The sequence below is a fragment of the Haliaeetus albicilla genome, chromosome 2 (genome assembly GCF_947461875.1).
Source record: "Haliaeetus albicilla chromosome 2, bHalAlb1.1, whole genome shotgun sequence".
Lineage (NCBI taxonomy): Eukaryota > Metazoa > Chordata > Aves > Accipitriformes > Accipitridae > Haliaeetus > Haliaeetus albicilla.
The window spans coordinates 50,188,609-50,214,608 of record NC_091484.1 but is presented as its reverse complement, the minus strand read 5'-3'; the positions used below and the strand labels follow the sequence as shown (position 1 = coordinate 50,214,608).

Here is a 26,000-nt window from a genome sequence, read left to right as displayed (position 1 = left end):
ACCATCAAGACAAAGAGCTAAGATGCTCTCTTCATGTCCTAACAGGCTTCTTTCCAAAATAGGAAGAAAAAAGTGATAATCCCAAGTGTTCCTAAAAACTTTCATGAGGCAGGTAAAACTGTATCTGAAAACCACTAAACTTTTGTAACACAAAACCACAAAACTACACTTGTTACAAGCCAAAAATCATAGTTATTTGGAAGAGGTTTGCCTAGAAAACATTGCAATTTAATGCATTAGAAACGGTCTAGAGTCCATAAAAGTGGTCCAAGAGGACCCCATCTAATGAAAGTCTTTGCATTGTCTTTGGTATCCGTTGATCAGATCATGCCATCATTTTCTGTGTCTAAGGGCAACTAAGGGCAAATAGCTCTTCTTTCACAAACTTTTTCTGTATTCTGGCAGCCACCTTTCCACTTTAGAAAAGCCGAGTTATGACAGTAGTTGAAAAAGCAAAACACCATGCCGCACTACTAACAGGCATCCCTAGTGTCATGCTTTTACTAATGCTATTCACTTTTTTTTTCTCTAAGTAAGAATAGACTGAAATTCCTGCAAAATTTTCAGACTCAAAGTCAGACAATTTGATTATTGTATGATGAATAGTTAATAATGTAAGAGGCAGAAGATCTGGACTGTGATCTGTTTTCTGAGAAACTGTAGCATACTAATATAGTTGGAGGCAGAGTTCAAGCAAAACACTATTGGAGACTTGTGATTCCAATCAAACCAGCAGCACTTTGCCACACAGTATCAGTGCTATAATAATTTTCAGGATTTTTTGAAGTAAAACACTGTTTTACTTCAAAAGTACTCAATTCCATTACTGAAAAGCAACAAAGCATTAAAAATTATAAGGAACTGCTTTTCAGACATATAATATCATCTTTTTAGACATGCCTGACTAAATGCAATTTGAGCCTCCTCTGCTCTTACACAGATACAAATCATAATTAACTTCACTTAGTGACTAAGACTCTGATGAAGAAATAAAACAGTCCCTACTCAGATGCACTTTTAATATAGGAATTGTTGGAATGAGATTAAATCAGTGTCCAAACATCAACATTTCTGTGCATAGAAAAAAGATGATAAAGTTTGATTTTTCCTTCAGCCCAGTTTCTGAAGTCCCAGTTCAAAAATATAGGTCATTTCTTACCATCTCCAAACTTTCTCAAAGTCAGCTTGCACAGTGCAAGCCTGACCCATTTTGTGGGGGCCCTTCAAAACTAAATAAGTGAATCAGGTGGCTGCATCACTTTTCATAAAACATTTTTTCTGCATTAAAGGTCTCACATATGAAATATATTAGCATTTAAATTCCATACTCCAAAGAACAGATTGCTGTGAAGAACTCAACATGCATCTTGAGGCTGATTAGTTATAGCTCAAGGTAGATCAGTTCTTTCTGTCTTTTATTTAATAATTCCTACAGTAAGCAAGTGTTAATCCAAAGGTCGAGCTCAATGGAAAAATCATTACTTTTTCTGACCATGATGCATTAGTTCCATTGAAGAAAATAAACACCAAAAATCAGAAAATAAAATGTTACTATTACAATATAATATTATTGTTATACTGCTTTCTTCTTTTGGGAAGCTAAAGAATGACAACTCTAACTCAATTCTAGTATCTTCTTTTGTGAGCATTTGAAACAGATGAACGGGAAGCATTAGGATATGGTTGTAGACAAACTCCTAATTAGTAAAACTGACCTAAATACCATCCCACATGGGAATGTCAATTGGAAAATACTCTTGCAAATTTCATCCAAAACATTTCAGTAAGAAGAAAAATATTTCTACACTAAAACTCACATTTTCTGAGGCGTTTTTAAAAATATCTTCATTCTGATCATTAAACAATTTTATTCTGAAAAACAATTATCAGATTTTTTTTTTTTTTTGGCTGAGCATGCCTTAAATCTAAAGCTACTATACTACTTTCAGTGCAGCAAGAGGTGGCATATGTTAGTCCTCTAAAAATTCCTGCTAACACATTTCAAAGTGTTATTTCAAGTACAAATAAGGTGAATTTTTTCAGATTTTCACTGACGATATCTACTATGAGAAATTCAGAAGTCCACTGATAAGAAGAGCTGCTCAGGTAAAAGGACTTTCATAGCCCAAGAACTGCTATCTATAATCTTGGCACTTTGATCTCTCAGAATATGAACTAATGCTATAGCTGGGATGTAGCTCATTATTAATAGTTAAATATCTTTAAATGGAACAGCTTTGAAGATCACTTCCAATATCAATAGCTTGCATTTATATAAGGCTTTAATTTTCAAGGACAATGCTACAGGATCCCTGAATCTGATATACATGTGCATGTATATATAAACTTCCATTTGCATTCAAACACATCATTAAGATTATAAATATGTATCCATTCATAAATATAAATGTATGATCTATCAGTTTAACTACAGTTTTTGAGACGTTAATATATGAGTCTAGATGACAGGCCAAAGTTTAATCACAGGCAGCAACGGAATTATACCAATTTAGTTGTGAAGAACATCATCCAGTGCTCTCTGCAAAAATAGTTAAATCAGAAGGCGGCTTTTGTGCAGAAGATAAATAGAATAATCTTCATTTATTTTAATAGGTTCTGAAAATACGAGGGGAAAGCAAGATATCTTTTACAGAGGAATCTTGGATAAAATACTGTTTGTGCTATTTCACTTGATAGAGAATAGACATTTCAGTCAAGTCAGATTTTCAGAAAGACTTACTTCTGTTGAAAACTCTCAGCCAAGATCTTCAAAATTTCCACCAGGTTATTTTTAAATGAGGTACCCAGGCCAGAGACTTTGTATTGGGCAAAACAAACAAACAAATCTATTAAAGAAATAAAATGTTCTGTTCAAACATTTCTTATTTGGCACGCAGCACTTGTTCACCTTCAGTGAAATCGATTATGCTTGCTATGCAATATTTGAAGGGTACATTGTATTGTAATTTACCTCTTCCACTTCTTTACATATGTACTTCTCCAACTGCGCAGACTGAATTTGACCAAAACATCTAAGGAAGGGAGTCAAGACGGAAAACAATTTACCATTTAAAAAAATACATTTCTAAACAAACATAGGTTAACCTTTCCCTCAACACCAGATCATGGCTTTAAACAGGAAGGCCAAAATCCTTCCCATGCTGAAGCAAAAGGGAACTTCACTACCAGCTTCAAGAAGGTTGGTTATCATCTGTTAAACTAAGGAAAGTTGTAAGGAGTTTAACATATTACTTATTTAAATAACTAAGCTTTTACCAATTTGTCCATTTTTTTAGACATTACAACTCAGTAAAAGATTATTTTCCATAATTACTGTAAAAGCCTTCCACAAACTAACATTTGCAGTATCTTCTGTATTGCATCCTATTTCCAAGTGTAATGATCCTCAAAATCCAAGATTGATTTTGGCTTTACTCTGATCAATACTAATCTCCAAGATATATTAGACTTTACGTTGACCTACACAAAAAGGTCATTATATGTATATTAGTCAATCTCCAAAACATTTATTAAATTAATTTCAGAGACTACAAAAGGTGTATTGTTACAACCATTTCTATCTGGGATTTCTATCCATCATCCTTAGCAAGATTTACATGCAACTGATAATTCACATAGTCACTGTACTGGATTTCTCAAAATGTCTTGACCTGTCCTCTATTATTTTGAAATGAATCTTTTTGTATGTATCTAATTGGAGGACACCACCGTATTATGCAGTTATTGAACTGGTAGAATCCAGCCTTGCACATATTAAAGTCACTGGGAGAATATATGTCCCATTCAGTGACAGAACTGAACTCTTAAAGACTGGGGGGAGTCTAAAATACTATGTTTGGACTTTATGTCCCCCCTAAAAGCAAAGCAAGAGAAGCTTCTTCAAATCAAAGGACATTGCCCAGCACATTTTTAAAAAGAAGAATCACAGCACCCAGAAGCGTATGTATATAAAGATCATTTTTGAAAAATACAGATTTCTGATTAGCTTTTTTATTATATTGGCCAATTTCAAAATAGGACTATAAAACCTATACATGCATTAAAGTAGGTGACAACATTATGGCAAAATTGTTACTGACTGATCTGGGGTAGGCTCCTCATCACTTTTCTATTCTTTTCTCTAACAAACAAAAATAAGTCTCAAGCTTAGCAAAAACACAAAGAGAAAGATCAATAAATATATGATATAATTCATAATTTTTAAAACTAAAATTAGTAAGTTCATGTAATGCCTTTTTTGTTCTTGTTACAAAATGTAATTTTGCCTCCCTGTGACATTATAGATTTCAATAGAACTATTTGCGTTTCAGATAGATAACACAATTTACTCTTTGCATAGTAAAGACCCCTTATTGTAAATTATGAGGCAATAATCACATGTTTATTCTCTCCCTGAGGCAATTTATCCTAAATTAAATAATTTTACAACCTAGCTGAAATTTTATTAAGCAGAAGTAATAATATACACTCCATGAAATTTCTGTCCAGAAGTCTTAACATAATAAAAACCAATATAATACCATTCATAATACACTTTTTTTTGGTAAGTTACCCACAGACACTTAAATACAATACTAATAGATCTTACACACTTACAAGTTTGACATATCAACAGCATTTGCATAAAAATTCAACTTCAAACTTTCTATTACCTTAGTTCTGGGGATGCAGATACTAAAAGACACAGGAGTGGGCAGAATAAAGTGAATAGTAACTAAACAGGAGGAGAAGTTGCTTAAAAAATTAAAAAGAAAACAAAAAAAGTGGATAGTAATCAAGAGTGAGGACATAAAAAGCCAGAGAGGAGACAAATAATTTCATAAAGATAGTGAGATATTTTCAAAAAATCATCCAAGTTTCCTAACAATGGCTTAAACATGTCTCTCGCAGCTCTTTCCACACTGACCAGAGAGAAGTCCACACTTCAAAGTCAGCTGTCTGATGCCTTTTGGATTTCTACTTCTGTAACACTACAGCCACTGTTGATCTTTAATGTGGCAGGGGAGAGGAGGGGGCTAGTATAACTTATCCTGCTCCATTTGGAATTTATGACATTTAAAATTACCCATGTAAAGTATCTTTGTACTAAATAAAATTGTATTAGAGGTAAACTTATTTCTACCCAAATGGACAAACAAGTAGTCCAAAAGTATATGGGTCACCTAAGTATCCGCCAAGCAACTTTGTCATCTTGGGTTTAACCGGAAAGAGTACAGCGCGTCCTCTATGATGGTCACTAATGGATTAATCCAAAAGACATCTCTAAGGAGCAACTGAGAGCTAAATGGAAGCCTGTGCTATTATCTGAAATGCGAGTAGTTCCACTGAAGATGCTGGCATGCCACACAAAAGCAAAATGACATTTTCTTATGCATGAGAGAGAGAGAGAGAGAACAAGATTCCCCAGACTAAAGCTCTTCTAAACTTATTTTTCCTGTTCTTTTAAAATTCTCTGTCACTGTTAGCAGACTTGCAGCTCCACAAACTACTGCAGAGTCTCTCCTTGCTGCCCTTGATAGTTTAGGGTGAAAGAAGAATGTCTAAAAATGCCTATGTTGCCCATTTTTTTCATATTCCTTTTATGAAAGGGCTATGATTGGAAACCATTTTGAATATTATGTGTTTTCACAGGGAATTTATAAGAGTGTGTCAGGCCATACAGAGGGAGAGCCAGTCCTAAGCACAGACTGAGGAATGAGAGAGCGGGAGAGATTAATCTCCCACTTCAGGCAGCCTAGAGGGCTGCTGAAGGAAAGGCAAAAGAAACGAGAATAGAGAGACAGGCTGCACACAATGCGGCTTTAGCCTGCTAAGGTGCAGACGAGCAGCTTAAACCTGACATAGAAGAGGAGAAGTCACTCAAGAGGGTTTAAACATTGGCAAGCGCCAAAAAAGAACGAAGGGTTTCTGAAGCTGTGTTTTAAACAGACTGACGGGGAACTGGATTGGCATGTTGCATGGCATGACTTTTAAAGCTTTGACAGAAGCTAAATGCAGCCATTTCCCTTGGCCCATACCACCGCTAAGCATATAATCCCTTCAGGAAACTAGACAAACTCCTCAAAACTTCTGCAGTATTTCCCCACTCCTCTCTGCTGCCACTGGGTGTTTCAGAACCCACATGCTCTAACGGGGGGATATTCTCCGAATTTCTGCAAGAAAATTTTATCAGGGGTAGTAGATATTCTGTTGTTCTCATGCCAGCAATGTCCTTTATTACAAGGTTCTGCTTCCCTTCTGTTGATCCCCTCCTGAGTTTGCATATGGAGTCCATAGCCTACGTAGCTTTCATTTCACTTGGTCAAACAAACCAGAATCTCCCTTACCTCTCTATGACAAGGCAGGCTCGGTATATATTCAGACCATCCTCTTAGCTCTTCTCAGCACATGGTCCAATTTCAGTTATTTCTTCTTGAAGATGAGTGATCAGAACATTTCATCTCATCATAAGTTATAGTGAGATGGCACTAATATTTTTATTAGATCTTTCAGAACCCTCTCTACTCGGCATCACAAGGTTAGATTTTGCTTTTTCCATTGCTACATTACATTGGTAGGCCAGCTGAATATTTGCTTTATTTCCCCCCTAAGTTTCTATCACAGAACAAATCTTATATATGTTATATACTCATATATGAATATGAGGACTAATTAATTACAACATCATTCCAAGGCCTTAACTTCATCAACTTGTATATTTGGCAAAAATTATGATATCACAACAGAGGAGAAAAGGACAACTGTGGAAAGAGAGACTTGGCTTTCATTCATAAACTTCAAGAAAGCTGCTATACATCCACACACCACCAGTCAACTGTCTGAAAGTTAAGGTGGAGTCATTTTTATAAGAGTAATTTTCAACCTCTAATATGCAAATGACTTCCAAGAGGTCTAATATACATAATTAAGAAAAGTGGGCCTACTGACAGCAAGATTTAAATGGAAAATTGATTCAACTGGAAAATTGTTAGTGGTCTGCAAACTGAAAGAAATTTGAGAACCACTTCTTGTGTTATTTGGGTATCTTCCTTGTACGTGGTTGTTTGAGGACAGGGCACAGTTCTGACAGGCACTCTATGCTTATGATAAGTAAAACTAACAGCTCAAAGATGATACTGAATATATTTAGCTTATGAATACTTCTGCTTCTGGAAGAAAGGGTAACTTTTACATCAGAACAATCCAGAATAGTAGTCTGAAACCTGTGATGTATGTGCATATTAGCATTCTAGCTCATCTTTTCCTGCATCTCCTTCACCACACATTTAATCCTGGTTTCAAACCCTGTCAGGTAAAAGTCACAAGCACATGAGAAAATAAATGAAGCAGCAAGAATTTTGTTCATATTATTAAAGAAACAGACACCGGGATATCCCTTATATCATCTACATTGTCTTTTCAATCTAATGAAATAGAGCTGGAGAAGGTAGACTACACTATGGGTAAGAATTAATTTAATATAGTTTTGCAGCTATTAAGACAAAAACTAAAATGCTTTCTCTTCCTGATCACATTCTGAATACATTTAGGATACGTTGATTAACTATTGATTGAGATAAAGCAGTGACTTGCACCTTTAGACTTTAGAGTGGTCAGGGAGAGATAAGTGACAAGGCATTTCACTCCACTCACATTGACCGAGTAGTTACCAAAGAAACTACTAAGAACGGAAAGCATGGGATTTGGCTACTTCAGTTGAATTCATTAATTCAGTCAGATTTTTAGTATTGACTACAAACTAATCATTATAATTATCCCTTTCTCCTCTGACCACATTAATGTTTCAATATAATCCAAATGAAAAACTTTGTCGTTCTCATGTGGATTTGAAGGAGGCCCTAACTGAGGCTATCCTAGTTCCCTCCCCCCTCTCTTATGGCCAGCTGTGACAAACACACTACATACGACTGCTGTAATATATGGTACACTGACATGATATATAGCCTATAGAATTACTATGTCAGAATATTATCACTTTGTCAGCTTCCCACTACTCCCTCTTGTCATAAAAGGCACAATGTGGGAACATAAATGTGGATCCAAGTGCCTAACCACAGCTGGAATTCCTGGTATGTTGTACTGCCCAGTAAAACAAATTATAAAACACCAGGAATAAAGTGACAGTTGCTAAAGATGCCCTAAATTCCTTAGTTTACAAAGGCGAGTCATCAACAATATTAAGCCTCAATCCGTTGCAAGGACAAAAAATCTGGGCAAAGTAGAGCAAGTGCCATCTCAGCAGAAAACTTGCATAACCCCAGCATAGTGCCATAAAACCAACGAAACTTCTGATAACTTCAGGTAAGAAAAAGAAACATCTCTACAGTCCTGCTAAATCTCAAGTCAGAACAGGTCTAACAAAATTAACCAGTCACATAAATCTGGGTTTTAAAATAAGTCTTAAATTGTTATCTAATATTATACCAATGCCCTTAATAGAAACCAAGTCATTCCAAAATAAAGCCCATAGTATGGCCAAAACAGTAACATGTCATGGACAATGTGTACCTAAAAAAATCACCTGCTCCCAAAGCACAGCTTGCTGCTTTCAAGCGACTTTGATAACATTCATCCCCCACTGTCTTCCAGATGCCCTCCAAGAGACCTCTCAGAAAAATAGGCTTTCTAAATAGGATCTTTGGAAAAGTTAGGAAAGGACAGGATAAGTCCTGTGACGTATACATAAGCAGCAAATAATTTTAATATGTTATCCTACAAACATTAAAACTAAAGGATGACCTGATCAGTTTTTTAAAAGTGGACATTTTTAATGAAGTACAAGAGTCTGTTAAAACAACTTTCTTCGGTGCAGCTCCATCAAACTTGGTGCTGATTTATAAGTTGCTAAATGTAGCCATGTCAGAATTTTAACTCAGAATAAAGCATCCCAACCTCAGTGTTGCACATTAAATAGTGCATACTACACACAAAACCACATCCATAACCCAGAACTACTTTTTTCAGTTTCCATAATACCACAGATTTACATTTCACTTAAGTCGAGTTATTAAAAGAAAACAACCTCGACTTGAATTTAACTTTATGCCAACAGCATTTACTATAAGAGTGATTTATTTTTTTACATTATACCTTTTTCTTTGCTTTCCTTTTGGTTGTTTGAGAGTGCTCCAGAAAAACTCTCAACGTATGGGATATAAGCCTGTCCCCATCCCCTCTGCTGTCTTTTCACGTGCCTCTTGGCTACTCTTGCAGCATCAGCTTCACCAGTCCTGTTACAAAACGCCCTATAACCCTGTAACTAACAGCACCGAACGCTTCCAGGCACAGAGCTGTACTCCTGCTACTATATAAAGCAAGCAACTACAACCCAACTCCTGTAGCACGCACAAATTACCCTGACAAATGAGATTTTTGTTTTCTAACGTCTTTCAGAGACAGTAATTACTTGCTTTCACAAAGCAGCTTGACAGTTTCACTCCTGAACCGAAGGCTTGGTCCTGGAAAGCCTGGCAAACCTTCTCTTGACGGCTTCTTTGAGCCCAGCGTATTCTTTGCTTTTTATAGACACGGCTTCAACGCCACGCTCTTTGCTCTGCACGCCCTCCCCCCCCCCCCCCCCCCGCCCCCAAGAGCGTAACCACAGCCACGCAGCCGCTTCTGAGATGGTTAAACTCTGCATAACAGCTACAAAAATCCCGAGCAGTTTTCCCAGCCGGACGGACGCCCGACCGCCTTTCCAACTCCGCGGCACTACCAGTCCGCGCCGACTTCCAGAACCAGCCCGCTGCCGGCTCGTTCACAACCGAGCCGGGGCAGCCCGGGGAGCCACGCTTCTGCCGGGCGCCGCGGGCGAGGTCCCGGTCTCACCGAGCCCACAGCGGCGGGGAGAGGACGAAGCGCGGGGCGCAGGTGAGAGCCCGGCTCCGAGGCCGCCCGCCGCAGCCGCTCGTAACTTCCCACCCCAGCGCCGCGGGGCTGCTGCGCGCCTTCCCCGCGCCCTTCCGCGGCGGCTCCGCGCCCCTCGCTGCTGCCCGAGCAGGCGAGCCCGGGGCAGATGCGAGCCCGGGGCAGATGCGAGCCCGGGGCGGGGCGGGGCGGGACGGAGCGGGGCAGCGCCGCGCACCCCGCGTTGCCCCGCCGCGCGCGCGCGCGCGCGCGCCCGCCCGCCCGCACTCACCTCACCTCACCTCACCTCGCCTCACCGCTCCGCACCGCTCCGCTCCCCGCGCCGGGACGCGGCGGCAGCACCTCCCTCCTGCGGCGGGGCGGAGGCTCCGCGCCCCCCCCCCCGCCCCGCGGTGCCCCTGCACCGCCCACGCTCCCTTCCGCGGGCGTTCGCCCGCCCCCCCATATCACGCGGCCGCCCCTCCCCAAGAGCCAGCGGCTCTATCCGCAATGCAGCTGCGGCCGCCCTGTCTTCCTCTCCTCCTCCTCCTCCTCCTGCCGGCCCGGCCCGAGCGGGCACCTGCCCGCCGCCCCCTCGGATCCCAGCTTACCCGCTGTACAGCGCGGCCCCAGCCCTGCGGACGGACGGACGGACGGACGGACGGACAGCGCGGGGGGCAGCGCGCCTGGGCGCGCGGCCAGAGCGGGGTCAGGGGTGTGAGACGAGGAGGAGAGACGGGAGAGGGGACAAGGGGGGCGGAGGACGAAAAGGGTGTCATTTCCAAAAGGACTTTTGCGGGCTGCTTCTCCCCCCAAACCCATTACTGAGGCGGACCCCTGGGACAGGGCGAGATTAATTGCTCTGTGTTATGAAGAAAATGATAGATGTCATTAATCAGGGAAGTTGTAAGTCATCCACGCTTGTAGATGGAATTCGGAGATTAGCCGGGACAGATGGCAGACAAACACAGCGCTCTCCAGGTCTGGCGTAAATCACTCAACTTCTGGAATTATTGAAGAGCCAATGACAGAATCTCATACATTTTCTTAAAGAGAAGTGTTTCTTAGGAAGATGAATATTCACTTCGTATTATGAAAAACTGTTTCCAATCACTGTTACATTTCCCTTTCTAAATAATGAAAGTATTGGGTTTTCCTTCCTGGGTGTCAGAAACTTCAAACCTGAAACAGAAACGAGGCTTTTCACACAGATATCTTTCAGATGTGGATAAGAAGCAAAGCCAGGCAAACTACACGAGCACCCAAATCATTGCTTTAGTGCCCTTTCTGAAATAACCAGGCAAAGTTGTAAGTTAGTAGGTTTGTCCTGATACCTCCAGTAGATTTACCTTTACTTGCAGTAACTACTGCAGCACAATATTTTTTTTTTTCAAGTTTTATTTGTTTTCATGCACTTTGAGGAAAGCAGTGAATCAATGCCACTTTTATTCACTGCTTCTAAAAGAACATTAGACATTCTGGGGAATCTAAATACTCCAAGTGGAGAGAAGAGCTTTTTTCATTAGTCTCCCCTAATTTTTTTTCACATAGCAAAAATGAGTTATGGTATGATCAACTCCAATCAACCTTTCATGGTATCACATTGACTGAAATGTCAAATGCTTGTCTAAATATAAGCTCAGCACCAATGTCTATGACTGAGTAATTGTGAGCTTGATTGCATGTCCTGCAATAATGTGATCAATCTACAGCGACATTCAGAATTTTGCAGAAACCTGCTCTATAAATTCAATAGTAGCATCTATTCTATCACATAGAAGGGACCACCGACCAAAACATGGAGTTTACAATAGTTATTAAAAAAATATTCAAATGTTAACCTCATGATATGTAAACTGTTTACCATGCTAACTAGTTTAATTTTCATTATTAAAAACTTATTTTAGGAAAATTCATGTTATTTTTATTAGATTTAGGAAAAGCAATGTGCAAAATATAAAAAGTTGGTGTTTGGGGGTTTTTTTAACTTACTCTCAGCATTTGGATTTACTGAGCACTATACCCTGAGTAATCTTTAAATTGCTTCAGTATGTGATGCAGAAACAGTCTCACACACAAGTATCATCTTTCCTAACTTTGGTTAGGAAAAAATAAGGTTTAAATTATTTATTTTTTAAATCAAAAGGGCAAAATTAACACTTCAAATGGAGAACCGGGTAGGTCATTGTTATGACTTAGAAATATCGCTATATATAATCAGAATAATTTAGGTTGGGGAGGACCTTTAGAGATGATCCAGTTCAACCCTCTGCTCAAGGCAGTGTAACTTCAAAGATAGATCAGCTTCCTCAGCACCTTGTCCAGCCAAGTCTCAAAAATCCCCAAGCACCGAGATTCTGACTTTTCTGGAAAAACTGTTCAATTTTGACTACTGCTTATTGTGGAGAGTGCTTTCTTTTTTCCTAATAAGAATTTCCCTTGCTGCAGCTTGTGTCTGTTGCTGCTCATCCTTTCTCTGGGCACCTGAGAAGAGTGTGGTTCTGCCTTCCCTGTAAGCACTGTCTCAGTAGTTGAAATGGCATTTAGATCCTCCACCTTAGCCTTCTTTTCTTCAGACCTCTCAGAAATATCACTAACTGTTCACATTCACTACTCTTTCCTATTCCTTTTCAATAAATCTCACTGAATTTAATATTATAAAGTAAAACTGTTATTTGTGGGGGTTTTCTCCTATCTCTCAGAGTATTGAAAATGGATAGCTAAAATGACTCATCCATCTTCTAAAAGAGGTACTTATGATGAAACCTACACAAAACAGTGTGGTCAAAGCAAAACTTCCTCCTATTTCTATCAGAAAGAGCAAAGATTCAGGTCAAAGGTATTTACATCCTATTTGGCCATAAAAGCTGGTCATACAGTAATTTCAAGGGTATCAGCAGCACCTACAAAGCAGACTGAGTTTTCCCAGGCCTTATGTAAAAAAATGTTTAATACTGAATGTTAGGTTTTTCCACAAACAGTAATGACATTTGCCTGAGATACAGTTTCTTGGGCATATTTGGAAGCTAGTACACATTTTTATGCTCATGGCCTGCGCACAGCCACGTGGCTAGTGCTGAGATAGGTCGTGAAGTGAAGCTGTTAAGGACGGTAGCTCAGAGGGAGGTTGGGAAAGGGAAGAACTGGCAAAAAGGGTAGCCTAGTTTGAAACTGTTTTCCCTTTTGTTCACACAAGCTCTGGTTTGTCTGCCATCTCAGCAAAAGAGGAAACTAGAATCTCTAGCTCTTGTATTCATCTTGAACTCTTTGAATTGTTTACCAGTATTCTCATTAATACTATTTGTATTTTAACTTATTCTCCATTTCTCCATTACATAAATTAATGTGCTCTTTTTCTCTGCATACATATACATATATAACTTATCAAAAAATACATATAAGGTATATAATCTTAAGCATCTCATCAATACAGACATTCTTGTTTTAAAGAATCCCCAACTCACACCGAGAACAAGCAGGCAGGTATATCTGAAACGTAATATTCTGCTATAATGCAGAATCACCACCACATTCGGAACAGATCTAGCAGCCTTGCAAGGTGTGTTTGTAATTTGTTTTGTGCCCTTTTTTTCAGGCCCTTTAGAGCAAATCAAGGATAAGAACTGAAAAGAAATTGGCTCATATTCTGGGAGACAGTCTTTAAAGAAACAAGCAAAAAATATCTTCTTAAATCTCCTAAGAACTTGTGAAACCTTTCAGAGGTTTTGTAATGATGCAAAAAATACAAGGGAAAAAATCTTCCGTAAGGGACTTGACAAGAGAAAATACGTGTTCATAGTCAAGGAGCTAAACAATTCAACAAATTGGAATGGGATAAGGAAGCTTTCACCTCGGTTCAGCAAAGCTGTGAGAAATTGACTGAGTTGTTACTATTTTACATATTCTATGCCTTATGTGACATTAATTAGTTTTTTCAGTGGGCAGAAGTCTACCCAAGAAATCACCAGCACAGCAGACCCTAATTGGAATTCCTGTTCACAGTCTGTGCAGAAAGCATTAATTTTCTAGCACCATGTGGACACAGACAGCACACACAACCATACCACTGATTACATGGAAACGTTTAAGGCAAAAATGATGGTGAAGTGCAGACAGACTTACACTGCCCATGCCTATGATGCAACACAGCACTTATCTGCTCTTTTCCAAACCATTGTCTTCTAGCCTTTTTTTAAAATAAGAAAGAAGTTATCATTGAATAAATGTATTTTTCCTTCCTCTATTTGAAATGTTATTCCCAACGCAAAGTCAAAATCCTGTTAATTTTTTTTTATTCAAGGACTATTCCTTACAACAACAAGCAATAGAGCAGTTTGAAGGCACTCCCTTGGTATTTTGACCACACATCCTAAAGCAGTAGAAACACAAAAGGGTATTTAATTTTCCATCTATTTAGGGATACCTCTGGTTTTGCCTCAGAAACAAAACTGTCTTGTGTCATATCTGAAATATCCAAACTGGAAGACCTTCCATCTGTTAGCTTTCCTAACAGATTTACATCTTTGAAAAGGCTCCTGCTGAAGAATTTTCTTTTCCTAGAACATCAGTTGAATTGTTAACAGTGCATTGGACCTACTAGAAATAGATTATAAAAAATATACTTGAATGGAAGCAGATGTTGGACATTCCTGTCCTGTACAAATCCGTTTTTCTGTGTATCCCCTAAAAACTGAACACTTGAAAGTACTGGAATATAAATTGCTTACTGAGGAAAGTTCTGCCATGCCATAAAGGCTTGCCTTGGAAGAACTGAAATTTGAATCAGGTTTTAAGAGAGTTATCATGACATTTTATATCTACCACTAACTGCAGCAATGCTATGAAGATCAGAGCAATAAATATTTCCAGCTATCAAGAGTAAGAAAACTGGAAAGCTTTGTAGGGACAGGAGGAAAGACTGGAGAGCACCTGGAGGGAGCACCATATTGCCCAGAATAAGGAAGGGCACAAGGGCAGAACAGTGATGGGGTGTGCAAATTGGCTGCTGGAAGCTAAGAGTGACTTTTATGTAACTAAAGCAAGAGAATGTTTTCAGGGCAGAACTAGCTAATTTTTTATTTTTTTAATCCACATGGGGATTTAGCTTCTCAGGTAAATTTATTTTGCCTAAGGCCTGCAAGCTTTGCTGTTAAAAGCTCTGTGCAATAAGCAGTGAAATTTTTTTTCAGATCAATGAGGTTAATAGACCATTCCAACACTTCACAGTTAAGAAATTGAAAGAGGAAATAAAGTTACAAGCATCCACTTCAATTTATATCTATGGTCCTCTGTGCTTGCCATGCCAATAAACAATGTGGTCTCTTGAAGGAAATCTTACTATTATACTGTCACTCATGACAAAGTATTTTGGGTACTTTCCTATGAATAGGACAGGATGGCATACAGCTGTTGCAGTAGACCCATAGGAATGTCAATTGTCAGTCATGAGATAGGGTAGATTTTGAACTGTCCTATCTTATAGGGGTAGGGTATATGGAGTATAGAAATCCCTGTGCAGAAGACTGTATTGTTACAATGCAGCAAAGCATCCATTCATTCTTCCTGCTGAGTTCTCCAAACTGTAGCTAATCTAGGTGTACTTAAGGATACTCACTGAACCTTTTTTTTTTTCTCAGTAGTGTATTTTAATGGAAATTACTTTCAAAACATGTGAGAGCTCTCGTGTTTACACATATTTTTAGGCAACATACCCAGTTCTTTATAAATACGAATTACTGTCAGATTTTTAAAACTATTAGAGAAATGTTATTAATTTCATGGAAAACTCAATGTGTTTTTACAAAGGGATATATATCCCTGATCATCTGTATTCCACAGGAGGGGAGAAAATAGGTTGTTTCATCCCAAGTTAACATCAGTATTTAAACCCTCTTCTCCCTTGCTTTAAGATGAAGGTACAAGGAGTGTGAGGAGAACATTCCAGTCCTGAATTCATGCTCCTGGAACACACTCTGCCCTGGACTCCCTGCTTTTCTTTCACCAGTACTTACCCAGAAAGTTGAAACTCCATCATTCACTGTTCATCCAATATATACCAAACAAAAGCATGTCAGCTTTAGCATTATAAAAGCTGATTTATGAAAACAAAAACCTTTATTGCACACCATTATTACCCTTGTAATGCCTATATGAAACCCCAGTCAGGTATTACCTTTATTAATGATAATGGACCTTCTTAACATTAGTTAACTACTAAATAGAGGAGTATTTTCTTGCCAGTTATGATGTTTGCACTAGAATTAAACTGACAAAGGATAATTTACTGAAACATTCTTTTTTTTTTTTTTTTTAGTATAGTTTGGAGACTAGAGAAACTCCAGGGAGCTGGCAATTCAAAATATAAAGGTCAGTTTCTGTTAATGAAAGCAGAATATACATAGAAGGAAGGAGTTTTCATGAAAAGCTGGCCTGCTGTGGACTAATTGCTCATTACTCTCATCATCCCTTAGGAAACATGTAGATAATCCTATTTTAAGACATACAGCATAGCTGAAATTTAGGCAGAATTAACAAGGCGTGAATCTGCTACAAAGGGCCATATATCAAAGGTACAAAGGACCTGATTCATAGCTAAATCAGGAACTGTAAAAATCCAGTCTGGCTGAATAAGACTGGGGAGACTTTCCTGGAGTTGCCTGTAGAGAGCTAAAAACGTATCCCCAACAGCATCTTTAAGTGTGCTGCAAGAAATCAGTAATTTATCAGTAAGAACAAATATAACATCACTCATTCTAGCCGTAGCGATGTATACCTTTCTCTCAAGGGAGCCCCCTTACATAGCTATATGGAGTAAGATCATGAGCTTTGGCCCTGGGACTAGAAGCAGCATGGTGAGAAAAGATCTCCTAGGCTTTCACTTGTTTCAATTTTTAGCCATAAAGTCATACCGAGTTTTTTCAAGTGGAAAAAATGTATGATTTCTATGCAGACACTATGTAAGTAGAATATGTTTTACATAAAAGATTTATAGGATCCAGTCTGGCAACAGAGAGGTTTGTGGGGTCTTTTCATTCACTAAAAGCATGTACCAGGTGATCCTATGACTAACACACATGAACTGAACATGACCACTACAAGTGGTCATTTTTTAATGCACTACAATCTAAACAACATCATTTTCAATTTTAAACTTCATATGTCCTTTTCTGTATTGGATTACTCAGGTATGGCCAAATGCAGGCTGCACCTTACTGTGATTTTGGCTTAGAAAAATAGAAACATCATTGTTCCAAGGGACAGGATCAAGAGATGGTGTGCCTGTCAAAGGAATTATTTTCCACAGTGAGTTTTCTGTTTGCTCTTTATCATCAGTTTTACTGTGATGACACTTTTTTTTTACAAAAGATGACAATTTTCTAGTAGACTGGAACATTGCATAGCATACACAAATACTAATTTCATAATTTTTCAATAAAGCATTATTCTAATACCTCAGAAAAGATGTCATGTTGTCTAAGCTGACTTGATCAGTGATACAGCATGAACTCTGCATGGTATAGAATGGTCTATATAGGATTATTTTGGAAATGTGGATATAGACTATTTAGCACATTTTTAGAGTATGTAGAATATGAAAATATTTGCTGTGGTAGTCTTCAAAGACATTTTACTGTCACGCAGAATACTGTCATTCTTTAAACTGGTATCACATAAGCATTACTAGAAGAAGATAAATCATAATAAAAACTGCCCAGCAGAAATGGTTGCAGAGCCATGTCTGTATCTTCTAAAATCCCTTAGGGGAAAATAACTGTGCATATCTATTCATATGACTGGGTCTTCTGACACCTTAGGGAATTTTCCATTCTTGGCTATAGAAACATTTGGTGGGGAATTTTTTTGCAGATTTTATTCAGATCAGAGTTGAATTTGTTTGTTTGTTTGTTTGTTTGTTTTTAAATGAAGCAATAAGGTCTCAGCATCTAATGAAAGGATAGGTGTAGCTAAGAGGAAAGACAAGAATAACTAATCTGGCTCTCTCGTACAAAATTCTGTCCACAAGTGCTACAGCTGAATCAGTAGCATTATCTACACCTGAGTAAAAGTGTTAAAAAAGGGATTTATAAAACAAATAAAGAATAGGCAGCCCAATTCTCATCTTTGAGGTTGAAAGCAAAGTTTCCTGTAGCTTTGATGAGGCTATTATTTCTTTGCTGCCATGTCTGATATGTATTTACATATTTAAAAGCCAGAAAAAATAATTAATGTCACACACATGTTTATAACCTAATAATACAAATTTCATTTTTGAGCTAAACTCTGCATTGAGAAACCTAATTATTTTTTCAGCGTAAGGCTTTAGACTTTAAAAGCTAGTGGTGGTGGGGAGGGTAGTTTTGGATTTTTCTAGCTGATTTAAAAACAAACAAACAAAAAACCAACAACAACAAAAAACAGAGTTAAGGATTAAAGAGTTGGATACTCACCTGCTTTTTAAACATGAAAGGCTGAATCCTTTGGACTCAAAAGGCTGCAAGACCCCTAGGTTGGAGGGGGCCTGGGATAAGCATTGCTTTCTCCATGGCTCCTAACTTTCCACAAACTGAACAGTAATCACTCACCCAGAAAAAAATGAGACCTGTTTGAAGGCTACATTGAATCAAAGCAGAAGGTTGTTTCAGTAGCTGGGAGCTGCTGGGATTTGGTATTTCAGTTACAGACTTCTATTTTACTTCCACTGGACACACACCACCTGCTGACAAGGTTGACAAACATGATCAGAAGCATGTCTATAGGCTCTGAGGTACACAGAAAATTATGCAATGATTTATTTTTTTTTCCCCAATAGAAAATGAATGTGCTATTGGGAGTTATATATCCTAAATAAAACAGGTTAAAGCTTTTATTCAAGTTTGATGTGGTTAATAAAGGTACTAGAGTTATGATTTAAAAGCTATGAATATGATATTGGCTAGAAAGTAACAATAATTTTCAACTTTATATATTGGGGTTTTTTCTCCCTCTTATAATTGCCTCAGAGCTTAGGAAGTTGTTTTATGAATGTGGATAAAACTGACATCATCCCTACAAAGCAGACAAAATCCTCATGCAAGAGGCAGAAAGGAATGTTAAATGAGAGCTATCTGGAATCCTATCTTCTACTTGCCAAAGTATAGTTCGTTATATTTTAGGTATTTTTAAAAGCCTTCAGAGCTATCAGTTTGTCACTCTAGAGTAATTGTCCTAACACAATATGGAGAGAAGATAAAAGAAAGGCTCTGGAATCAAGCTTAAGTCCTATTTTCAAAAAGCACTTATGATGGCTAACTGAAAACCCACACTTAGACCTTCTGAAAATTGGAAAATTATTACAGTCTATCTAGCCAATGGTTTGAATTTCCAGAGAACTATCTGGCCTAATCAAAAGCTGTTGTTCCCCACCCCCTTCCCTTTTCTATAGCTGTACAGGGAAGAGTATGCTTCACAAAGCCCCTAGTGGCACTAATGATGCTATCGCTCCTTTTTGCTGAGCTGTCATTTCTCCTAATTATCATTTATATTGGGTTCTGCCACTTTCTGATATTAATATTGCCACGTATATACTTTAATTGTTAGGCAGCACTATACAGTGCTTATTCATAAGAGAATTTCAGCCCCTTCGACTTCCCTGAAGCCTTGAAATGTTGATGGATGTCTTTAAGATGGTCCCTGCTTAATGCTCATTACCAGGAGAAGAGTTAGCTGTCCACAAACCCTTTAATTTTATACATGCAAATGTCCATTGTTTGAACAAAATGGATAATTGAGCACCTAATTAGTGAATACCTGCTTGCACACACAATTAGCCAATTTGCAAGAACAGATGCTGGCTTACGAATACAGCAGTTGCAGTGGCATGCAAGTTCCTTTCAGAGATGACTCCCTTTGACCTCTTAAGTTTCTAGTTACTCTCCTTTTCCAGAGACGACGTGGGGAGGAAAGGAAATGATACTATGTCAGGTATTCCCTTTAGGATTTTATACTTGAAGATAACATAGAAATAGTGTAAGGGGTCTTAACATCTCTCTGGAAATCACCCTTAGATCAGACCCAAGCACTGGCTCCATTACCTTCAGGGTCACAGTGTAACTGGACCAAGTGTGGTTGCTCAGCTTTTCTCCGTCACATCAATCTTAGTTAAATGGAAGGCCAGTTGATTTAGTTACTAAGTAGTAAGTGTCAAGATCTACTCAAACTAATTCTAGGTTCTATAATATTATTACAGTAAATCCTACAGTTAACTCCTGCAATATATATTTTTACGACTGCTCATTTAAATCAGTAGGTCACTCTGCTATCATAGGTATAACTTCAGTGTTTCTTCTTCTGGAAGTGGGTTTAGTTTGTTTTGTTTTGACCAATTCATATTCTACCAAGGAAATTTGCTGAGTATGCTTCCACAGCTTAATGTGATCAATTTCATTATTTGCCTTCAAAAGAGATACCTCAGTTATTTCGCAGAGGAAGATCCCTCTACATAGTCAGATATTAAAGTATCTCTATGCAACAGATACAAAGCTAAGGTAAAGAATGGAAGTTCTCCAAAACATGAAAGCTAGGCCATCTGTTTGGGGAGCAGTATCTGTCTCACAGACAAGGATCTGCCAATGCATAATTCTGGCACTTCAACCACCAGAGCCTGGTCCTATAGCTTTCTATTGTTCTTTACATTACAATCAGACTAGTAGTTTGCTAAAACACATTGAAAGGTGCCAGTTCAGGTCACTGCTTCCCCATCACCAGAAGGAGTGCTGCACAGACAGACTTACCCATCAGGGTCACTGCTGTGCGGCAACCACCGATGCAGGCATCAGCAAAATCTTACTCTTCGAAAAACAGAAAAATGGAAACTGGTTCAATACAGATGTTTTGCCTTTGTAATGGAGAGGTGGAATTGTAATTAGAAAACATCCTGATCTTTGAGGAACTTCTATCAGGTGCTAGCTCTCTCAAAAAATCTTTCCACTTTAGCTTATCTTAAGCCTTTGCAATGACTGGATTCCTTACCTCATTATAATGGATTTATTACTTTCCTCTCCCAGAAGAAGTGGGAAACATCTGTTGTATTTTATCACTTTAAAAGTATGATAAACACAATATGCACATCTCTGGAACAAGTTGTTGTTTAAAGCAAATTTTGTTTGTGAAGAGAGGTAAGGGGACAGATGCTGTTAATTAGTGTGAACAGAAGTAGAGCTTCCCATAACTTTAGGCAGTACTATGACTCACTCATTTTACTAATAAAAACCTGATCAATTCTAATTCTGTTTTCTACAGAGATGAATTTGCTGATTACATTTGATTCACCAGAAGAAGACTAAGAAAAATAAGTCAGTTTATAACATTACATATAGAGGAATCTTCTGACTTTCTAGAACTATATTTTTTTCGCAAAGCTTAATTCTAGCTTTCCTTTCTGATTTACAGAACTAAAAGTTGCTTAAAGCAGTTTCCCAAGTAGCTATCCTTCAACAAAGTTGCTCAAAACACCGGCTTGTAAAATAGAGATATTTGAAGGTATATTTTGATTTAGTGCTATGCGGTGTGTTTGCTTAAAAAAAAAAATAATAAAAGAACACCTACAAAGTACTATGCTGCAAAAATTAAAAAAGGGGGAAAATAAGAGTTGGAGGCAGGGAATATGGTGACATGTTCCAGTTCACACTTAAAATAAAAGCAGGTAGAAAACACAGGCAAAGTGGGTGCCTTACAGCCACAGAGTGACTTGGCGAATACTAGCCTCCCAGAATGGGGTAAAGCAGCAATACAGATACTTGCAACTGGAGAAAGCCATCAGACTTTTAGCCAGTTAGGGGAGAGGAAGAGCAATTTATGCACCAGTTAGCAAGAACCCCTAAAAAGTACTCTCACCAGCCAGTAGGACACTGAAGAAAACCTGTAAATTAGTCATCAAATGGAGTTGCTATCTCAGGAGGGATGAAATGGAGGTCTTCTAATGTTATCAAATCAACCATCTTTCCCTTGTGAAACAAAGGGACATACCTGTTTTGTGCTCAGGCGGAGTGAGATCCTTCCCTCTCCATCAAGCAACCAGGTAGGCTGCATGAAAAGCAATTAATAAGGAGACATGTGATCTGAAATGGCTCCTTTCCCCCTTTAATCCAGACAATGTGTGGACCTATTTGTGAGGTGATAGTATTGACTTATTGTAATTCATTACTCAGATTTTAAGGTATTCATTATCATCTGAAATTTTGATATTAATGACACTTCATATTTTGGAGACAATACTCTTCCTTAAAATACAAGACTTTCATAAAAATCTGGAAACTTCTGGACATTAATCTTCAACTCAGATTAGCTTCCAAGCATAAAAGACTATTCTCTCCCTTAAAAAAAGGGTTTGTACTACACTTGAGAAACAGCCTTTAGTAGGATATAGAGCTGCAAGTGCCAAGCACAGCCATTTTCTCTAAAAGTCACCTTTTAACTACAAGCAAATGTATTCTTTATAAAGACAACCTGCACTGTTGAGGATTTCTTGGCTGGGCGAAGGCATGTGAGCAATCCAGCCGTTAGGTGGGAACGAAGCATAAGTTTACAAAATGCTGGAGCAGACAAGGACGCTGTGTCCTTGTACGCTGGGAAAAAGGAAGATAAGAAGAGCCTGACAAACAACACCTGGATGCTGAAGAATGAGATCAGTAACTGCTGGACACCTTGTGAAGAAGCTTGGACAGCCAATAGAGGATAAGATAGTGTCGCGTGAAATGGGGTATTGTACCAATTAGAGTATTGTATAAGGCGCGTGCACAAGCACATAAGATATATAACTGTGTCAAACGCTGTAGTAAATGGACTTCACTTGATCACATTGGTCTGTGTGTGATGTCCCCTGTGGATCCTCCGCAACACTGCACTGCATCTGCTAAGAACCAATAATGCAATTAGTAGCTTTAGCACATCAAAGATGTTGTTATTTATGCACTCCCCTTACGTACACCTGTTACCAAAAACCTTTTCATAGCTTAGCAACCAGTTTCAGTCCCTTCATCATCTGTTGTCATTGGCAGGCTCAAACACATAATTTTTGCAGAGAATTTTAACAGTGTTCTTTTAAGTCCTGGGAGCAAAACAGTCACCACCTAATGGGAAGTATGCTGGTGCACTACTAACTTTCATCTGGCTTTCTACACTTTCCCTCCAGCTGCTATTCAGCTCAACCATTTCACAGTTACATAAGACCATAGCTTACTTGGCAAACAGCAAGTAGAAAGTTGTTGCTGGTGTAAAACTTTGGGGAGCTCATTAATTTACAAGAAAAAAAAAAATTTTTTTGATATAACATTTCAATGATCAAACTAACAAGCATGAAAATAAGCTCATTCACCAAGCTTGAGATTCCAGCTGAGTGTCCCTGAAGTTTGCAGTCATTTCCTCTAATTGCCCTAAGACAGTTATTTGTTATTTCCATGTTGTAGTTCTGATAATTTCATCCCACTCTGCTGCTTCAACCAGAGAAAGATTTTCTGTTGATACTTGTATGAATGTCCACTTAGTTTCCTTGTTAAAAACAATGGAAAAAGATCCTGAAGAAATGCCATTAAAAGCCTCTTTTCAAAACCCAGTCCAAAACTCCTGTGTTAAAATATTGAAAGCTATACTTCAGTTATGCTGCAAAGGATGGTGCCTGACTCAAGGCGTGAAGTTGCTGGGAGATGGCTAATACATGGCTTAAATTACTTTATGAAGTATTCACATTCACTGCAGGGAAGTATTCGTATTCACTTTTTCCACAGGAAAAAAAAGAACAGTTTTCTGAACGCTCCTCTCCTATTATTTCCACAACATAGGGAGAATATGCCCTTATCTGCACTATTATGGCTGTTACATCATGCATTATATGACACAGATGACAGTCTATTTAGAAACTTTAACACCTGGAAGTCAGGAAAAGCCAGGATTATATATGGTTTCCTTGGAATCTGTACCCTGCTGCTAGGCAACATTCAAATCATTTATGACCATGCCCTCCTCAGTCCTCTACCCCCAGGTTCCTCCTTTCCAAGTTAAGTTTGTCTTAAAAACATTGCAGGCCTGTGCTACCTCCACTGGGATTCCCATGATGGGTAATGCAGGTTCTCTGGAGACAGTGTTGGTAAACCAGAAAAAAAGCGTATTTTTTTCATTTTGATTCCTGTAAAACTCTACCTGTGCTAGGTCACCTTTCCTTCCAGTATCAGCTGTGGACTTCTAGACCTCTGAGAGTAACAAAACAGCAAAATTAAAATATAATTTAAATAAACCAGAGGAAATTTATCTTCTCATGGTAACACTGTGATTAAAGGATTTAATTGAATTATAGAGGCTTAGATAGCATGAAATGAAAGCAGAAATACATCAAGAATCACTGTTTCATGCAGAAAAATCATAAAAGTGTGTAATGGTCCACAAGGTAATATTTATCTGGGAATAGATGACAGAGGACTTTATGAGACAGAGCTACAAGGCATGAAGGATATAAAGTGTAATAAAAAAAGGATAAACTCAGCAGGGCTGATAAAGAATAAATATACAAATATTAACCCACAAATAACTGACACACCTAGCATTTGTTCTTTCAAAAGTAAAGGTTTTTACCTTAAAAAATTTAAACTTCTGTGATGATTCAAAAATGAAACAGCCTGATATTAAAATTATTACTTCTGAATATTAAAATTAAATGTCATTTCCTGTATCCAAAGCTGAAAATACTATCTGCACAATCTACTTCATCTTTCAATTCATCTTTTCAGAACACAGCAGTGGTTTTAATAAAGCACCAAAGGAAACACATTACAATAGATTTTACTTTGCATTTCTTTAAAGAAACTCATCTACTGATAACTCTTAAGACCCTCTCCTTGTTTAAATCTCCATTTTTAAAGCTATGCATAATGACCAAATAGTATCAAAAGAAAGCATCATCTCCATCTGTGGGCCATTGTATCTAGCCACATCTCTAAACCACTCCAAACCACTGAACTTTCTGCCAGTGTTCTGAAAGGTGGGCTGCTGATGAATACAGTAAGTTACAACATCTAAAACTCTGGTCAAGGTAAAAATAGGTCAAATCCTATTAACAGTTATGGTACAAATGTGTTGGTTTTCCACAGGTGATTGACTACAATGACACTATTCAGATGTATAAAGTATGTTTATAATCATTTGCAGCATTGAGGTCTGAGGTCAGTCTGCACACTATTTTGTAAAATATTAAAAGTCCCTTTGATTTATGCCTAACAGCCTGTTTTAAAATCCTCAAGACAGAAAGTTTTCTCCTAGTTACCAGATGCCTTTAATATCTTTAAAAGATGCATCGTTTATTTTTTGTCCAGATATTCAACAATTATTTTTTCTTCTTCTTGTGTTTCTTTTTGAACTACACTAAAAGATGACTTGGATACACATTGTCTGTTCAAGACTGGTTTTAGTTTTCTTGAGTGATATTTGTAAACTGATGACTGGGCTTTAACTATAGCTTTTAAAGGAATTTAATTGGAAGCTAGGTCATTACATACCACACATGACTAGACAGGAAGGTAGCACTTGTTTATCCTCAAATGAGTCAGGGCCATTAGTTAGACTGCTGTTTGCTGTGCAGGCAAGGAAAAAAGAATAATTGAGTCACACACAAATAAACTTCCATCTTTTTGAGTCTCTGGTAACAAGAAGTAATGGTGTCTCATTAAATCAACAGCTCATTCCTGCACTTACCTATATTAAATTATATATTCATTCACATTACCTACTCTGCAACAGTGTCACCTTAAATTATCTCCATATTCATTTTAAGCTGGATAATTTTATGGTTGTAACATTTGTATCTCTTAAGAGATGGGATAATCGAATCTCATGCTGCAGGCTGAAAAGGAATTGCCATGGGGAGTACCTCCCACCGCTTCAGTCAGCATCGCACACTGAGGTAGGTCCACCCTTCTCTCTCTGCACCAGCTGCCATTAGCCACAGCAGGTGGCAAGATACATCATTTAGTAGGCATTTAAGCACTTGAGATGCAGCATATGCCACATTAGGACATGCTTTTGGGATGACTCCTGGAGGAACTGAAGGCTGGCCAAAAAAAAGGAGAAAAATTAAAAATAAAAAAGAAACAGTTTCCATATGCCATGGT

At 38.2% G+C, this 26,000-nt stretch overlaps 1 protein-coding gene and 1 long non-coding RNA gene across 2 annotated transcripts in view; one reads left to right on the top strand and one right to left on the bottom strand.

Annotated features, from left to right (window-relative positions):
* The window catches only part of THSD7A (thrombospondin type 1 domain containing 7A), a 300,060-nt gene extending 289,806 nt beyond the window's left edge, over positions 1-10,254 (bottom strand). Inside the window, exon 1 of the mRNA XM_069774348.1 lies at positions 10,165-10,254. The gene's annotated coding sequence lies outside the window, so the exon portion shown is untranslated. The remainder of the gene's footprint in view (positions 1-10,164) is intronic.
* LOC138682851 (uncharacterized) lies at positions 9,561-25,795 on the top strand. The gene is made up of 4 exons (XR_011322765.1): positions 9,561-9,891; positions 16,181-16,233; positions 17,052-17,169; positions 25,703-25,795. It is a non-coding gene; the product is annotated as an uncharacterized lncRNA (long non-coding RNA).
* The last annotated feature ends 205 nt before the right edge of the window (positions 25,796-26,000 follow it).